Consider the following 15,535-nt stretch of genomic DNA (forward strand, 5'->3'; position numbering starts at 1 on the left):
CAACATCCAATTGATCAGCGCAAAGTCATCTGTCAAAAATGTTCTACTTCCTTAAGCAGAGGTCAGAATCTGAAAAGTCTCAATACTAGTTGCATGCATAGACATTTAACCACCATGCATTTGAAAGCTTGGACTAACTACCAAACGTCCCTTAAGGTTGTTGCACCCTCGGCCAATGAAGCTAGTCATCAACGCAACATCCCTTCCGGCAGTGTAGGACCACCATTTAGCGCACCACCTGCTGTATCTGTGCAGGTATCTTTGCCAGGCCAAAGCAGTCAGGGTCAGGGAATCACCAGTTTCGTAGTAGGAAACACTGCATCTAGGGCACCGGCGGCAACAATACCATCTCCCACCGTCTCTCAGTCTGCCATGTCCACCGGCACCCCCGCTACTTCCACGATCTCCAGCTCTCCAGTCCAGCTCACCCTACATGAGACTATGGTTAGAAAAAGGAAATACTTAGCCTCGCATCCGCGTACACAGGGTTTGAACGCCCACATAGCTAGACTAATCTCGTTAGAGATGATGCCCTACCGGTTAGTTGAAAGCGAAGCTTTCAAAGACCTGATGGACTACGCTGTACCACGCTACGAGCTACCCAGTCGACACTTTTTTTCCAGAAAAGCCATCCCAGCCCTCCACCAGCATGTTAAAGAGCGCATCGTCCATGCACTCAGGCAATCTGTGAGCACAAAGGTGCACCTGACAACAGGTGCATGGACCAGTAGGCATGGCCAGGGACGTTACGTGTCCATCACGGCACACTGGGTAAATGTGGTGGATTCAGGGTCCACAGGGGACAGCAAGTTTGGGACAGTTCTGCCTAGCCCACGGTCTAGTAAACAGTTGGCTGTAGCCGTTGGCACCCCCTCCTCCTCCTCCTCCTCCTCGTCCTCCTGCAGAAGCAAGAGCTCGTCCACAGACCGCAGTCGCACAAACACTCCATCCGCACCTGCCACTGTTGCACACCAGGTCTCCCATTATGGGGCAGCTACTGGCAAACGTCAGCAGGCTGTATTGGCTATGAAGTGTTTGGGCGACAATAGACAAACCGCGGAAGTTCTGTCCGAGTTCTTGCAGCAAGAAACGCAGTCGTGGCTGGGCACTGTAGATCTTGAGGCAGGCAAGGTAGTGAGTGATAACGGAAGGAATTTCATGGCTGCCATCTCCCTTTCCCAACTGAAACACATTCCTTGCCTGGCTCACACATTAAACCTGGTGGTGCAGTGCTTCCTGAAAAGTTATCCGGGGTTATCCGACCTGCTCCTCAAAGTGCGTGGACTTTGCGCACATATCCGCCGTTCGCCTGTACACTCCAGCCGTATGCAGACCTATCAGCGTTCTTTGAACCTTCCCCAGCATCGCCTAATCATAGACGTTGCAACAAGGTGGAACTCAACACTGCACATGCTTCAGAGACTGTGCGAACAGAGGCGGGCTGTTATGTTTTTGTGGGAGGATACACATACACGGGCAGGCAGTAGGATGGCAGACATGGAGTTGTCAGGTGTGCAGTGGTCGAAGATTCAAGACGTGTCAAGTCCTTCAGTGTTTTGAGGAATGCACACGGCTGGTTAGTGCAGACAACGCCATAATAAGCATGAGCATCCCCCTAATGCGTCTGCTGATGCAAAGTTTGACGCACATAAAGGATCAGGCGTCTGCACCAGAGGAAGAGGAAAGCCTTGATGACAGTCAGCAATTGTCTGGTCAGGGCAGTGTACATGACGAGGTACCGGGCGAAGAGGAGGTGGAGGATGAGGAGGATGATGGGGATGAGTATATTTTTTATGAGGAAGCTTTCCCGGGGGCACGGGAAATTGGTGGCGTGGCAAGGCCGGGTTCTGGTTTTTTGAGGGACACAAGTGACGTAGATTTGCCTGCAACTGCCCCTCAACCAAGCACAACCGCAGATTTGACAACGGGAACTTTGGCCCACATGGCGGATTATGCCTTGCGTATCCTCAAAAGGGACACACGCATTACAAAAATGATGAACGATGACGATTACTGGTTGGCCTGCCTCCTTGATCCTCGCTATAAAGGCAAATTGCAAAATATTATGCCACATGAGAACTTGGAACTAATATTAGCAACAAAACAATCAACTCTTGTTGACCGTTTGCTTCTGGCATTCCCTGCACACAGCGCCCGTGATCGTTCTCACACGAGCTCCAGGGGCCAGCAGACCAGAGGTGTTAGAGGGGCAGAAATCAGAAGTGGCGTTGGCCAGAGGGGTTTTCTGACCAGGTTGTTGAGTGATTTTTCTATGACCGCAGACAGGACAGGTACTGCAGCATCAATTCAAAGTGACAGGAGACAACATTTGTCCAGTATGGTTACAAACTATTTTTCATCCCTTATCGACGTTCTCCCTCAACCGTCATTCCCATTTGATTACTGGGCATCCAAATTAGACACCTGGCCAGAATTGGCAGAATATGCATTGCAGGAGCTTGCTTGCCCGGCAGCTAGTGTCCTATCAGAAAGAGTATTCAGTGCTGCAGGTTCAATACTAACAGAAAAAAGGACTCGTCTGGCTACCCAAAATGTAGATGATCTAACCTTCATTAAAATGAACCACAACTGGATTTCAAAATCTTTTGCCCCACCCTGCCCGGCTGACACCTAGCTTTCCTATGAAAAGGTCTTGCCTGTGGACTATTCTGAATTACTTTTCCAATCTCGTAATTTTCTTCACCTGATTGTCCAGCATACGACATGTTTCGACCTCACGAAATGGCCAAACTCCCCACACGGGGCCGTGCTATCGCCACTTTGCGCTTGGACCCTTGAGAGTGCTGTTTGTCTGAAGAGGTGGGTGTGGCCGCTTTTGGTCGACGGCACTGCCACTGGGTCCCTCATAGTACAATAAAGTGTCTCTGGCGGTGGTGGTGCGCACCCAACGTCAGACACACCGTTGTAATATGAGGGGCCCTGTGCCTGTACCGCCGGCCACAAGACAGTTCCCCCCCCAGCTCAAACAGTGCTCTACCACTAGCAAAATTATCTCTCACAGCTTCACCAATGTGTAGTCTAGGCGCTGACATCCTTCAATGCCTGGCACTGACAATACCATTGTTTTGACATTTTTGTTATGTTAGGCCTTCGAAGCCTGTCTGCGGTCCCTTCTTTCTACAACTACTACACTGACCAGGCCACTGCTGGCCGTGTTACCCTGGAACCAATTTAAAAGTGCCTACAGTCAGCCCAATTTTGTTATGTTAGGCCTTCGAAGCCTGTCTGCCGTCACTCCTTCCACTAGACTTCCACTGACCATACACTGCTGCCCATGTACCCCTGGAACCAATTTAAAAGTGCCTACAGCCAGCCCAATTTTGTTATGTTAGGCCTTCGAAGCCTGTCTGCCGTCACTCCTTCCACTAGACTTCCACTGACCAGACCACTGGTGCCCGTGTACCCCTGGAACCAATTTAAAAGTGCCTACAGCCAGCCCAAGTTTGTTATGTTAGGCCTTCGAAGCCTGTCTGCGGTCACTCCTTCCACTAGACTTCCACTGACCAGACCACTGCTGCCCGTGTACCCCTGGAACCAATTTAAAAGTGCCTACAGCCAGCCCAAGTTTGTTATGTTAGGCCTTCGAAGCCTGTCTGCCGTCACTCCTTCCACTAGACTTCCACTGACCATACACTGCTGCCCATGTACCCCTGGAACAAATTTAAAAGTGCCTACAGTCAGCCCAATTTTGTTATGTTAGGCCTTCGAAGCCTGTCTGCCGTCACTCCTTCCACTAGACTTCCACTGACCATACACTGCTGCCCATGTACCCCTGGAACCAATTTAAAAGTGCCTACAGCCAGCCCAATTTTGTTATGTTAGGCCTTCGAAGCCTGTCTGCGGTCACTCCTTCCACTAGACTTCCACTGACCAGACCACTGGTGCCCGTGTACCCCTGGAACCAATTTAAAAGTGCCTACAGCCAGCCCAAGTTTGTTATGTTAGGCCTTCGAAGCCTGTCTGCGGTCACTCCTTCCACTAGACTTCCACTGACCAGACCACTGTTGCCCGTGTACCCCTGGAACCAATTTAAAAGTGCCTACAGCCAGCCCAAGTTTGTTATGTTAGGCCTTCGAAGCCTGTCTGCGGTCACTCCTTCCACTAGACTTCCACTGACCATACACTGCTGCCCATGTACCCCTGGAACCAATTTAAAAGTGCCTGCAGCCAGCCCAAGTTTGTTATGTTAGGCCTTCGAAGCCTGTCTGCCGTCACTCCTTCCACTAGACTTCCACTGACCAGACCACTGTTGCCCGTGTACCCCTGGAACCAATTTTAAATTGCCAACAGCCCAATGTTATTATGTTAGGCCTTTGATGCCTGTCTGCCGTCACTCCTTCCACTAGGCCTCCACTGACCAGACCACTGCTGCCCGTGTACCCCTGGAACCAATTTAAAAGTGCCTACAGCCAGCCCAAGTTTGTTATGTTAGGCCTTCGAAGCCTGTCTGCCGTCACTCCTTCCACTAGACTTCCACTGACCATACACTGCTGCCCATGTACCCCTGGAACCAATTTAAAAGTGCCTACAGCCAGCCCAATTTTGTTATGTTAGGCCTTCGAAGCCTGTCTGCGGTCACTCCTTCCACTAGACTTCCACTGACCAGACCACTGCTGCCCGTGTACCCCTGGAACCAATTTAAAAGTGCCTACAGCCAGCCCAAGTTTGTTATGTTAGGCCTTCGAAGCCTGTCTGCCGTCACTCCTTCCACTAGACTTCCACTGACCAGACCACTGTTGCCCGTGTACCCCTGGAACCAATTTTAAATTGCCAACAGCCCAATGTTATTATGTTAGGCCTTTGATGCCTGTCTGCCGTCACTCCTTCCACTAGGCCTCCACTGACCAGACCACTGCTGCCCGTGTACCCCTGGAACCAATTTAAAAGTGCCTACAGCCAGCCCAAGTTTGTTATGTTAGGCCTTCGAAGCCTGTCTGCCGTCACTCCTTCCACTAGACTTCCACTGACCATACACTGCTGCCCATGTACCCCTGGAACAAATTTAAAAGTGCCTACAGTCAGCCCAATTTTGTTATGTTAGGCCTTCGAAGCCTGTCTGCCGTCACTCCTTCCACTAGACTTCCACTGACCATACACTGCTGCCCATGTACCCCTGGAACCAATTTAAAAGTGCCTACAGCCAGCCCAATTTTGTTATGTTAGGCCTTCGAAGCCTGTCTGCGGTCACTCCTTCCACTAGACTTCCACTGACCAGACCACTGCTGCCCGTGTACCCCTGGAACCAATTTAAAAGTGCCTACAGCCAGCCCAAGTTTGTTATGTTAGGCCTTCGAAGCCTGTCTGCCGTCACTCCTTCCACTAGACTTCCACTGACCAGACCACTGCTGCCCGTGTACCCCTGGAACCAATTTAAAAGTGCCTACAGCCAGCCCAAGTTTGTTATGTTAGGCCTTCGAAGCCTGTCTGCCGTCACTCCTTCCACTAGACTTCCACTGACCATACACTGCTGCCCATGTACCCCTGGAACCAATTTAAAAGTGCCTACAGCCAGCCCAATTTTGTTATGTTAGGCCTTCGAAGCCTGTCTGCGGTCACTCCTTCCACTAGACTTCCACTGACCAGACCACTGCTGCCCGTGTACCCCTGGAACCAATTTAAAAGTGCCTACAGCCAGCCCAAGTTTGTTATGTTAGGCCTTCGAAGCCTGTCTGCCGTCACTCCTTCCACTAGACTTCCACTGACCAGACCACTGTTGCCCGTGTACCCCTGGAACCAATTTTAAATTGCCAACAGCCCAATGTTATTATGTTAGGCCTTTGATGCCTGTCTGCCGTCACTCCTTCCACTAGGCCTCCACTGACCAGACCACTGCTGCCCGTGTACCCCTGGAACCAATTTAAAAGTGCCTACAGCCAGCCCAAGTTTGTTATGTTAGGCCTTCGAAGCCTGTCTGCCGTCACTCCTTCCACTAGATTTCCACTGACCATACACTGCTGCCCATGTACCCCTGGAACAAATTTAAAAGTGCCTACAGTCAGCCCAATTTTGTTATGTTAGGCCTTCGAAGCCTGTCTGCCGTCACTCCTTCCACTAGACTTCCACTGACCATACACTGCTGCCCATGTACCCCTGGAACCAATTTAAAAGTGCCTACAGCCAGCCCAATTTTGTTATGTTAGGCCTTCGAAGCCTGTCTGCGGTCACTCCTTCCACTAGACTTCCACTGACCAGACCACTGCTGCCCGTGTACCCCTGGAACCAATTTAAAAGTGCCTACAGCCAGCCCAAGTTTGTTATGTTAGGCCTTCGAAGCCTGTCTGCCGTCACTCCTTCCACTAGACTTCCACTGACCATACACTGCTGCCCATGTACCCCTGGAACAAATTTAAAAGTGCCTACAGTCAGCCCAATTTTGTTATGTTAGGCCTTCGAAGCCTGTCTGCCGTCACTCCTTCCACTAGACTTCCACTGACCATACACTGCTGCCCATGTACCCCTGGAACCAATTTAAAAGTGCCTACAGCCAGCCCAATTTTGTTATGTTAGGCCTTCGAAGCCTGTCTGCGGTCACTCCTTCCACTAGACTTCCACTGACCAGACCACTGCTGCCCGTGTACCCCTGGAACCAATTTAAAAGTGCCTACAGCCAGCCCAAGTTTGTTATGTTAGGCCTTCGAAGCCTGTCTGCCGTCACTCCTTCCACTAGACTTCCACTGACCAGACCACTGTTGCCCGTGTACCCCTGGAACCAATTTTAAATTGCCAACAGCCCAATGTTATTATGTTAGGCCTTTGATGCCTGTCTGCCGTCACTCCTTCCACTAGGCCTCCACTGACCAGACCACTGCTGCCCGTGTACCCCTGGAACCAATTTAAAAGTGCCTACAGCCAGCCCAAGTTTGTTATGTTAGGCCTTCGAAGCCTGTCTGCCGTCACTCCTTCCACTAGATTTCCACTGACCATACACTGCTGCCCATGTACCCCTGGAACAAATTTAAAAGTGCCTACAGTCAGCCCAATTTTGTTATGTTAGGCCTTCGAAGCCTGTCTGCCGTCACTCCTTCCACTAGACTTCCACTGACCATACACTGCTGCCCATGTACCCCTGGAACCAATTTAAAAGTGCCTACAGCCAGCCCAATTTTGTTATGTTAGGCCTTCGAAGCCTGTCTGCGGTCACTCCTTCCACTAGACTTCCACTGACCAGACCACTGCTGCCCGTGTACCCCTGGAACCAATTTAAAAGTGCCTACAGCCAGCCCAAGTTTGTTATGTTAGGCCTTCGAAGCCTGTCTGCCGTCACTCCTTCCACTAGACTTCCACTGACCATACACTGCTGCCCATGTACCCCTGGAACAAATTTAAAAGTGCCTACAGTCAGCCCAATTTTGTTATGTTAGGCCTTCGAAGCCTGTCTGCCGTCACTCCTTCCACTAGACTTCCACTGACCATACACTGCTGCCCATGTACCCCTGGAACCAATTTAAAAGTGCCTACAGCCAGCCCAATTTTGTTATGTTAGGCCTTCGAAGCCTGTCTGCGGTCACTCCTTCCACTAGACTTCCACTGACCAGACCACTGCTGCCCGTGTACCCCTGGAACCAATTTAAAAGTGCCTACAGCCAGCCCAAGTTTGTTATGTTAGGCCTTCGAAGCCTGTCTGCCGTCACTCCTTCCACTAGACTTCCACTGACCAGACCACTGCTGCCCGTGTACCCCTGGAACCAATTTAAAAGTGCCTACAGCCAGCCCAAGTTTGTTATGTTAGGCCTTCGAAGCCTGTCTGCCGTCACTCCTTCCACTAGACTTCCACTGACCATACACTGCTGCCCATGTACCCCTGGAACCAATTTAAAAGTGCCTACAGCCAGCCCAATTTTGTTATGTTAGGCCTTCGAAGCCTGTCTGCGGTCACTCCTTCCACTAGACTTCCACTGACCAGACCACTGCTGCCCGTGTACCCCTGGAACCAATTTAAAAGTGCCTACAGCCAGCCCAAGTTTGTTATGTTAGGCCTTCGAAGCCTGTCTGCCGTCACTCCTTCCACTAGACTTCCACTGACCAGACCACTGTTGCCCGTGTACCCCTGGAACCAATTTTAAATTGCCAACAGCCCAATGTTATTATGTTAGGCCTTTGATGCCTGTCTGCCGTCACTCCTTCCACTAGGCCTCCACTGACCAGACCACTGCTGCCCGTGTACCCCTGGAACCAATTTAAAAGTGCCTACAGCCAGCCCAAGTTTGTTATGTTAGGCCTTCGAAGCCTGTCTGCCGTCACTCCTTCCACTAGACTTCCACTGACCAGACCACTGCTGCCCGTGTACCCCTGGAACAAATTTAAAAGTGCCTACAGTCAGCCCAATTTTGTTATGTTAGGCCTTCGAAGCCTGTCTGCCGTCACTCCTTCCACTAGACTTCCACTGACCATACACTGCTGCCCATGTACCCCTGGAACCAATTTAAAAGTGCCTACAGCCAGCCCAATTTTGTTATGTTAGGCCTTCGAAGCCTGTCTGCGGTCACTCCTTCCACTAGACTTCCACTGACCAGACCACTGCTGCCCGTGTACCCCTGGAACCAATTTAAAAGTGCCTACAGCCAGCCCAAGTTTGTTATGTTAGGCCTTCGAAGCCTGTCTGCCGTCACTCCTTCCACTAGACTTCCACTGACCAGACCACTGCTGCCCGTGTACCCCTGGAACCAATTTAAAAGTGCCTACAGCCAGCCCAAGTTTGTTATGTTAGGCCTTCGAAGCCTGTCTGCCGTCACTCCTTCCACTAGACTTCCACTGACCATACACTGCTGCCCATGTACCCCTGGAACCAATTTAAAAGTGCCTACAGCCAGCCCAATTTTGTTATGTTAGGCCTTCGAAGCCTGTCTGCGGTCACTCCTTCCACTAGACTTCCACTGACCAGACCACTGCTGCCCGTGTACCCCTGGAACCAATTTAAAAGTGCCTACAGCCAGCCCAAGTTTGTTATGTTAGGCCTTCGAAGCCTGTCTGCCGTCACTCCTTCCACTAGACTTCCACTGACCAGACCACTGTTGCCCGTGTACCCCTGGAACCAATTTTAAATTGCCAACAGCCCAATGTTATTATGTTAGGCCTTTGATGCCTGTCTGCCGTCACTCCTTCCACTAGGCCTCCACTGACCAGACCACTGCTGCCCGTGTACCCCTGGAACCAATTTAAAAGTGCCTACAGCCAGCCCAAGTTTGTTATGTTAGGCCTTCGAAGCCTGTCTGCCGTCACTCCTTCCACTAGACTTCCACTGACCATACACTGCTGCCCATGTACCCCTGGAACAAATTTAAAAGTGCCTACAGTCAGCCCAATTTTGTTCTGTTAGGCCTTCGAAGCCTGTCTGCCGTCACTCCTTCCACTAGACTTCCACTGACCATACACTGCTGCCCATGTACCCCTGGAACCAATTTAAAAGTGCCTACAGCCAGCCCAAGTTTGTTATGTTAGGCCTTCGAAGCCTGTCTGCCGTCACTCCTTCCACTAGACTTCCACTGACCATACACTGCTGCCCATGTACCCCTGGAACAAATTTAAAAGTGCCTACAGTCAGCCCAAGTTTGTTATGTTAGGCCTTCGAAGCCTGTCTGCGGTCACTCCTTCCACTAGACTTCCACTGACCAGACCACTGCTGCCCGTGTACCCCTGGAACCAATTTAAAAGTGCCTACAGCCAGCCCAAGTTTGTTATGTTAGGCCTTCGAAGCCTGTCTGCCGTCACTCCTTCCACTAGACTTCCACTGACCAGACCACTGTTGCCCGTGTACCCCTGGAACCAATTTTAAATTGCCAACAGCCCAATGTTATTATGTTAGGCCTTTGATGCCTGTCTGCCGTCACTCCTTCCACTAGGCCTCCACTGACCAGACCACTGCTGCCCGTGTACCCCTGGAACCAATTTAAAAGTGCCTACAGCCAGCCCAAGTTTGTTATGTTAGGCCTTCGAAGCCTGTCTGCCGTCACTCCTTCCACTAGACTTCCACTGACCATACACTGCTGCCCATGTACCCCTGGAACAAATTTAAAAGTGCCTACAGCCAGCCCAAGTTTGTTATGTTAGGCCTTCGAAGCCTGTCTGCGTCCCGTTCTTTCAACTACAACTACACTGACCAGGCCACTGATGGCCGTGTTCCCCTGGAACCAATTTTAACTTGCCTACAGCCAGCCCAATGTTAGGCCTTTGATGCCTGTCTGCCGTCACTCCTTCCACTAGGCCTCCACTGACCTGTCTACTGCTGCCCGTGTACCCCTTGAACCAACATCATTAAATATAAAAAAAATTAATTTGATTATAAAAAATAAGATCGTGTTGAGATCTCAAATGCAGACATTTTAACAATAAAAACAAACACACAACAAAAATCTGGAACTGTTCTAAAAAGGTCCAACAGCTACAATTACTTTCTCCTGCAAGAAGTTAACTGAAAGTTTTTTGGAGTTGTTAACACAGATATGGCATCCACCGAGTGTTGTCCTGTCGCGTCTCCTTTAAATTATTTCCAATAAGATGTTAAACTATTAATTTAATAAAATCAATAATTAAAAAAATAATTGAGTAAGTCAAAAGCACATTGCAAATAAACATTAATTACAAATCAAGAAGCATGGCGCGTCCGAGGGTGAGTAGATACCTAATAAGAATATAATCACCCTCGGACGCGCAATGCTTATTTACAACAGCCTTCCTTCCTAAGAATCAGCCCTTTCGTGGTGTAGAGAGAGGTTGTGTTACACTCCAAGGTGTTCCCCGGGTTGCCTTTCATGAGCTTCGATCTTCCGGCTCTCGTTTAGTAGTTGGTGGAAACTACGCTGCATTAGGCCTACAAATTTGGTATGGGGTGTAGAGACAGGTTGTGTTACACTCCAAGGTTTTCACCAGGTTGCCTTTCCTGAGCTTCGATCTTCATGCTCTCGTTTAGTAGTTGTAGAAAAGTACGCTGCATTAGGCCTAAAAAATGGGTATGGGGTGGAGAGAGATGGTGTGTTACACTCCAAGGTGTTCCCCAGGTTGCCTTTCCTGAGCTTCTATCTTCAGGCTCTCATTAAATTGTGGTTAAATGGAACAACTGCATTTGGCGTACTAGTTGGTTTGGGGCCTACTATCGGTGTCTGCCACTCCTTGCTGTTCTCCTGGTTTCCTGTCCTGAAATTCCATTTTCAGGCTCTCGTTAAGTAGTTGTTAATGTTAGACTGCATTTGGCCTACTAGTTGGGTTGGGGCCTACTATCGGTGTCTGCCACTCCTTGCTGTTCTCCTCCACTGAACAAAGCTGTGCCGCCTGTTTACTACGGTTGCCAATTTTGAACTGCATTTCGACTACTTACTGATTTGGCCCTACTCTCTGTGTCAGCCTCTCATTCCAGTTGTCCTCCACTGCAATGCCCCCTGGTTATTCCTGTGTTACCAATTTTGAACTGCATTTAGCCCACTTTCTTCTTTGGGCCTATATCTGTGTTTCCACTTCATCGTGCCCATTGCCCAGCCAGTGATAGATGAGTCTGCTGGTACATTGACCCATAACGCAACATTCCCCGTGCACGCTACACAACAACATTGTGACCCTGCTGAAAGTCAGGTTGCTCTTCCCGCATACCATACCACCTTACACGGGGACAAAGAGGAAGGTGCAGATGAAAGTGCAGGTTCCTTCATCAGGTGGGGGGAGGAATACTAGTTGGCGACGTCACTGGCACAGGGCCTCTCATAGTACGCAAAAGTGTTGCTGCCGGTGGGAGGCGCCCCCGCCGTGCAAACACACCGCTGTACTTTGAGGGGCCCTGTGCCAGTGCCAATGCCAACGAGTGGGCCCCCCCTGCTTGCTCAGGTTCACAGCACTTGCAAAGTTGAAATACTTACCTCTCCCTGCTCCACTGCTGTGACGTGGTCCAGATTTCCTGGGCCCACTAAATACTTGAACCAGCCCTACCCCCCACAACTTTAGCCAAATGACCCCCAATTTCAAATGCCTTCCAATTATTATAAGGTAAATTACGCTTGACAAGCTTCATTAAGAAGAATGGATGGTTTTGACATTAAAATGGGCACTCTAGGTGTTTTCCTGGCCCCCACTCACTGCCGACTATGCTGCCCCATTGACTTGCATTGGGTTTCGTGTTTCGGTCGATCCCGACTTTACGTCATAATCGGCCGATTTCACTCGACCCGACTTTGGACATAGTCGGGTTTTGCAAAACCCGGCTCGACTCTAAAAAGGTCAAGGTCGCTCAACTCTAATCAGGAGCAATTGCCGGATACACAGCAGGGGAGCAGCTGATGTTACTGAACCCCACTAACACAGGAGCTAGTATTTTTCTTTGTGCAGACGGCACTTCCGAGCAGCAACTAGCGGTGTTGGAGCCCAGGGTCAATCAGGGTGTAGGCCGAGGCCTAATTGGAGCAAGTTTAATATCTGAAGCAGTGTGAGTGTGGAGGTAGCAGGAGCAATGGCCAGATACACAGCAGGGGATTAGCTGACGTTACTGAACCCCTATAACAGAGGAGCAACTGTTGACTGTACAGACGGCACTTCCGAGCAGCAACTGGCAGTGTTGGAGCCCAGGGAATGCAGGAGAAGCAGAGTGGAGGCATTGCCAGATACACAGCAAGGGATCAGCTGACATTACTGAAACCCAATAACACGGCAGCAAGTGTTGACTGTGCAGACTGCACTTCCAAGCAGCAACTGGTGGTTTTGAATCTCAGGGAAGGCAGGAGAAGCAGAGTGGAGGCATTGCCGCACACACACCAGGGGATCAGCTGACGTTACTGAACCCCTAGAACAGAGGAGCAACTATTGACTGTGCAGACGGCACTTCTGAGCAGCAACTGGCGGTGTTGGAGTCCAGGGAATGCAGGAGAAGCAGAGTAGAGGCTGAGGCCTAATTGGCCTGGAGATTCACTGGCACAAACCAGCCGTAGCTCTCCTGCTTGATGGCATTCCAGAGCTTCTGCGCAGTGTGGCTTTGATTCCCCAAAGAAATTAATTTCAATACGGCCTGTTAACATTTGGCTATGGCTGTGCTCATATCAGTCGTAACAGGTAAGCATTCACGGGTCCATGTGGAGGTGGACTGTAACGGCTCCTGCAGTGCTGATTTAGAGGAACTGGAGTATGAGGAGGAGTCAATGTGTACAGACTGGATTCCTGCAATCCTTGGAGTTGGCAGAACACATACAGCACCACTCTCAAGATCTGTACCCGGCTCCACAACATTTACCCAATGGGCAGTGAGGGAAAGGTATCGTCCCTATCCATGGCAACTTGTCCACGCAACGATGGTGAGGTGGACCTTGCTACTGACAGCGTTTAGTAGCACATGTTTAAGGTTTCCCTCAACATGCTTTTGCAGGGCCAGGATGTCAGTCTCCACCAGCCTGAATGACAGCATTTCAAGTGACAGTAGTTTTGCAATGCCAGCATTCAGAGCCTGTGTTTGGGGGTGGTTTGCCGAGATGTCCGCCTTTTCTCCCATGCCTGTGCTACCGATGGCTGTAGACTGGGCTGGGAATGTGAGCATGACAGGAAACGTGGTGCTGCGGGTGGAATTACACTGGGTCTCTGTATAACAGTACCAGAGGTTCTTGCATGGTGATCCCGTGAGGAAGCCGAACCAACTGTGTGTGAGCTGGAGGAAGAGGCTACAACATGAGCTGAAGAGGTGGGAGGTGGCGCTGTAGGTTGGCCTAGGTCTTCAGTGTGTTTTTGTAACTCCACCATGTGCTTGGTCCGCACATGTTTCCACATATTTGTGGTATTGAGGTTTCTGACACTTTTCCCTCTTTTGACTTTCTGATGACACAGCTTGCATTTGACAAAGCAAATGTCATCTGCAACTGTGTCAAAAAAGGCACTGCAAGTCTTGGGAGCGCCCGTTTTGGCTTTTGGAAGAGGCATGCTCCTAATGGGTGCCGAAGTGGAGGCTACAGGCAACACAGTCTTCCGCCTCCCTCTCCCTCCATTTCGGCCGTTCGGGGAATCTCTTTTTCAGAGCTGCTCCCACCACCTTCCTGTACCTCACGCCATGATGGGTCAAGGACCTCATCATCTACACTACCCTCTTCCAACAACTTTTTCTCCTGGGTAGTCTCGGCAGCACAGTATGCACCAGAAAGTGGCACCTGAATCTTATCATCAGATGCGTACTGAGGTGTGCTGACCGGACACTGGCTCACCCGCCTCTTTAGATTCAGAGAGACAAAGCAGTTCGGCATCACTGCGTACTGCCTCTTCTTTCATTTCTCGAATGCTGCTTGGCTGGCCCCGTCTTTCCAAGCCAAGAGATTCAGAGAACAGAAGTAGAGATGGCTCCTGTCCTGGGCTCTCTGACTGCCTGGGCAATTTGGCAGGTGGTGAAGAGACAGATGGGTGCTCTCCAGTGCTCTGTGCCTGAGAGGATGTGGCACTAATTGAAGTCGATGCGTTAGCTGTCATCCATCCGACAACGGCTTCAATTTGTTCGTCCCGCAGCGGTGGGGTACGGCGAGCTCCTACAAAGCTGCGCATGAAGGACTGTTCCCTGCTAAAACTGGGGGATGATGAGTCACCGGTGCCCGCAGCAGGCACAGAATCCCCACGTCCTCATCCTGCAGAAACTCCACGCCCACGACCACGTGCCTTACTCCCTGCCGTCTTTATTTTGGTAGACTGATAAAGATAGGCAGAAAAGTACTTAGGGCTTAGTGTGCTTATTCCTGAACAACTGCTAACAGGTATAAGAAACACTAATTTTATAAAGTGTGGACTACACTTTAATATGAACTAATGTGGCCTACACAACTGTAAAGTGCAGTGTTTGGTGAACTTTATTAACTTTTTGTTTTTTTCGCAGAACAGAGTACAGCATGAGCTGAACTCACACAGAGACCTTGCAGACTGCCGTGATCGGCGCTGCAAGGCCAAAAAAAGCTCCTCTATGTACTCCTATATAGTGTTTTTCCACAATCTAGCAGGATACGGATGGAAACCCACTACTAGGATAAATCTGAAAAAATGTGCAGCAGGCAGCACTAATTGAAAAAATGGACAATGAAACAGTATGAGGCCTTGACGCATGCTGAGCTGACTAAACCAGCTGTTGCTGCAGAACAGGCTACAGCGTGAGCTGCATTCGCACACAGACCTTACAGACAGCCGTGAACAGCGCTGCAAGACCAAAAAATGCTTCTCTATGTACTCCTATATAGTGTTTTTCCACAATCTAGCAGGATATGGATGGAAACCCACTAATAGGATAAATCTGAAAAAATGAGCAGCAGGCAGCATTAATTGAAAAAAGGACAATGGAACAGTATGACGCAGTGAACCACCCTGAGCTGACTATAACCAGCTGTGGCTGCAGAACAGACTACAGAGTGAGCTGCACTCACATACAGACACCTTGCCGACAGCCGTGAACAGCGCTGCAAGGAAAAAACAAGGTTCTCACACAGCGGTTGCTAAAATAGCTTGGGTAACGCACAATGAAGCAAATCGCTATCTCAAACTGTCCCTCAGTCAGAACACATCGTCCTCTCCTTTACTGAGTTCA

At 50.0% G+C, this 15,535-nt stretch overlaps 1 protein-coding gene across 1 annotated transcript in view; it reads right to left on the reverse strand.

Annotated features, from left to right (window-relative positions):
- The window catches only part of LOC138657236 (vomeronasal type-2 receptor 26-like), a 49,165-nt gene that overhangs the window by 21,380 nt on the left and 12,250 nt on the right, over positions 1-15,535 (reverse strand). The gene's annotated exons all lie outside the window — the stretch shown is intronic.

The sequence above is a fragment of the Ranitomeya imitator genome, chromosome 1 (assembly GCF_032444005.1).
Source record: "Ranitomeya imitator isolate aRanImi1 chromosome 1, aRanImi1.pri, whole genome shotgun sequence".
In the NCBI taxonomy this organism is placed as follows: Eukaryota; Metazoa; Chordata; class Amphibia; order Anura; family Dendrobatidae; genus Ranitomeya; species Ranitomeya imitator.